Here is a 3,402-nt window from a genome sequence, read left to right on the forward strand (position 1 = left end):
CGGTCAGGGCAATTTTTTGCCCAACCCCGCTTTTCTTCCGCATCTTCTTCCTCAGTCTGTGGCAGTTGTTGCCTGCCGGTCTGCAGAGGGCGATGCAGCATCAGTTTGACCAGACTCGGGGTCCTCCTTTAGTTTTCCATCATACCTAGGTTGCCGGTGGTCACCAAGCTATTGCAGGGGGTGAGAGTTGAGATGATGCCAAAGCTAGAGGGGAAAATGAGATGACAGGACAATAGGCACAAATGTATTTCACAATCCAGTCTCCTCATGCCAGCTGTGTAGCAGCTGATGAAATAGGAGACTGCAATGGATTTCACTTTCCTGTTAAATCCTGCTGCATAGGAAGACTTGAATCGTTTGTTGAAGCTTTGAAGACCAATGTGGTGACAGCTGGTTATTTTATGAGTTTGTCTCAGAAGTTGAGCGCAAATCAGCTTTAAAAGGCAAGGATCACAGAATCATAGAGCCTTTTAGGTTGGAAAAGACCTTTTAGATCATCAAGTCCAACCATTAACGTAACACTGCCAAGCCCACCACTAAACCATGCCCCACAGCACTACATCTACATGTCGTTTAAGTACCCCCAGGGATGGTGACTCAACCACTTCCATGGGCAGCCTGTTCCCATGGTTGACAACCCTTTCAGTGAAGAATTTTTTCCTAATACCCATCCTAAACTTCCCCTAGTGCAACTTGAGGCCGTTTCCTCTCGTCCTATCACCTGTTACATGGGAGAAGAGACTAATCCCCACCTCTCTACAACCTCCTTTCAGGTAGTTGTAGAGAGCAATAAGGTCTCCCCTCAGCCGCCTTGCCTCCAGGCTGAACAACCCCAGTTCCCTCAGCTGCTCCTCATGAGGCTTGTGCTCTAGACCCTTCACCAGCTTTATTACTCTCCTTTTGGCATGCTCCAGCACCTCAATGTCTTGTCAATGACATCTTCAAGCTGAAAAAACTCACAACAACCACACACTCATCTGTATCTCAGACTTCAATTTGCATGTTACCATTGCCATTTTCTGGAACGGACAGGTAGATGTCCACTGCTTGTGGAGACTTCTCTCTCTAGTCTCCATGAGACTACCCATGAGAATTCATGGGTATTTATGCCAAATAATCACTTTGAAAAGCCACTGCATACTGTCTTCAGTTCAGTTCTTCTTTGGGCTATGGGGGATTAATTGGGAATTGTCTTATTTAAACAGCCACGCTGCCTATAAAGAAGGGCAGCGGGATTAGAAGGACTTTCAAAGATCTGCAGTAATTAAAGAGTAAAATAGACAGGACTCAAGCCTGGGGTATGGCATGGCTATAGATGAGCAAAAAGGCCATAGCTAAGTAGTGCCACCCTGCAAATTTCTCCCCACATGAGATTTATTCAGACAAAAAGAGTTTCCCCAGGTTTATTCTTTTCAAAAGGACACCCAGTAATATTAAGGCTTCTTACTCTTTCTGAAGATGTGGTTTAATGTAAGCATATAGCAGAAGAATTTGGTCAGTCTGGAAGGCTGGTGTTTTCCACCATTCCCCAGATCCCAGCTGGGGACTTGATGAACGTGCTGGGAAGTCCCCTGGGATTTAAGAGCGGGGACTCCGAGCCAGATCCCTTCCCTCATCAGCCACGTGTGCGCAATGCAGAGGGGTGAGCCTACCCCAGGCCCCCCACCAAGGGCTGGGAGGGGACGTTTTGCAGTTTGCTCAGGTGCAGGCTGGGGGCTGTGAGCAGACAAAGCTGAATTCCAGTCTTTGCCATGGAAATTTGTCAGGAAGATCGTTTCCCCACACGTGTAACTGGAGAAAGTGTGCAGAATGGTTTTCCACCTTCGGTTTCCACTTCGGTTTATGACTGGAATGGAATCGCCAACTTGAGTGTATTCCTGGGGGGTTGGGTTTTATTTCATGATACAGTCACTTATTAAAAGTTAACCTTCAGTTTTTAAAACCCGCTGCCTTTTCCTTTAAAGCATTTGATTATTCCTCACGGCTTGTTGCAGTGGAATAATAGCAGAATGCGAAGAATTTGAATATATCCACTGGGCAAATGCTTGCCAGTTTGTTGACTAAATAGCACATACATTAATGCCTCCTTGAGGCATTTTGCATCCTTCTCAAATTTACTAAAGGCAAATGAGTGTTTTGGCTCTATCGGAGGCTCCCGGGAAAGGGGACCTCTGGGGCTCTCCGGCCCCTGGACGGGATGAGCCGGTGAGGGCCGGAGCTGGAGGTGCAGTGGGAAGCACGGTGGGTGCTGCGCCCCGCTGCGGGCCTCGCCTGATGTCAAACGGGGAAGCAAAGGCCCTCTTACAGCGCCACGTGTACAGGAGAATGCTCTCCGCTTGCCTTAAACACGGGTTAAGCAAATGTAGCTTTCAGGAATTTTAAATAAGCAAATAAGAAATTAAGGAATGTTTTAGAAATGAAAAGCAAAACGCACAGGTGGCTCGTACAGCTAGAGCGCTGTCGCCTTGGAGCCCAAGAAGCCAAAAGCTCTCTGGAGAATGCGGGCATCGATCCCGCTACCTCTCGCATGCTAAGCGAGCGCTCTACCATTTGAGCTAATTCCCCTCCTGCTTATACCCTCCTGTCGGTGCCCCTCTATTCTCTTCTCGCGAGACGCCGGGCCGTTGCACGTCCCCTTCGGCGTTCTCACTGCGCCTGCGCGGGGGCGCGCCGCCTGGGGCTTGGCGGCGGCGGCGCGCGGCGGGCCGGGCCGGGCAGGGCGCTGGGCGCGCGCCGGAGGATGCGCGGCGGGGCCGGCAGCTCGCGCCCGCCCGCGCGGCGCCCCGCGGTGAGGAGCGGAGGGCGCGCGGCGGGGGGGGGTGCGGGGCCGGGCCGGGCCGGACCGGGAGAAGGTTCGGGGGGCGCGGTGGGGTTCGCCTGGGGAGACGGCGGCGTGCGGAGCCCGAGGGGACCGTGCGTGGGCAAGTACCGGCCGGGGGGGTTGCAAAGGGCAGCAGTCTGGGGGCATCGCGGGGGTTGCGGAGGGCTGTAGGCGTGGGGACAGCGGGAGGGGCCGGTGTGCTGAGAGCTGTGTGCCCCGGGGGCACGGGGGGGGTTGCAAAAGGCTGTGTGCCCGGGGGCGGGGGGGGGGCACGATTGCAAAGGTCTGTGTGCCCCGCAGCATCCAGGGGTTTGCGGAGAGCCTGGGGCACCCCTGAGTGGGAAAGCGAGGGGTGTCCACGGGGGTGCGCGAGTGGGGGCCTCGGAAAGGCTGCGAAGGGCTTGGTGCGCACGGGAAAGCGTTTTGGGGGTGAAGGACTGCACAGGGCTGGGTGTTTGGGGGGAATGGGGGGCTGTACAGAGTTGTGTGCCGGGGGCGGCTGTGTGGAGGGTCAGAGCTTGGGGCTGTGCCCCTGGCAGAGACGCTGCTGGGGGGGTCCTTTGCATCGAGGTGGGGCTGCA

General features: G+C 54.2%; 1 non-coding gene across 1 annotated transcript; it reads right to left on the reverse strand.

Annotated features, from left to right (window-relative positions):
• Window positions 1-2,492: 2,492 nt before the first annotated feature.
• Window positions 2,493-2,565, reverse strand: TRNAA-AGC (transfer RNA alanine (anticodon AGC)). Its single transcript has one exon. It is a non-coding gene; the product is annotated as a tRNA-Ala (tRNA).
• Between the last annotated feature and the right edge of the window lie 837 nt (window positions 2,566-3,402).

This window comes from Numenius arquata, chromosome 6 (assembly GCF_964106895.1).
Source record: "Numenius arquata chromosome 6, bNumArq3.hap1.1, whole genome shotgun sequence".
NCBI classification, from domain to species: domain Eukaryota; kingdom Metazoa; phylum Chordata; class Aves; order Charadriiformes; family Scolopacidae; genus Numenius; species Numenius arquata.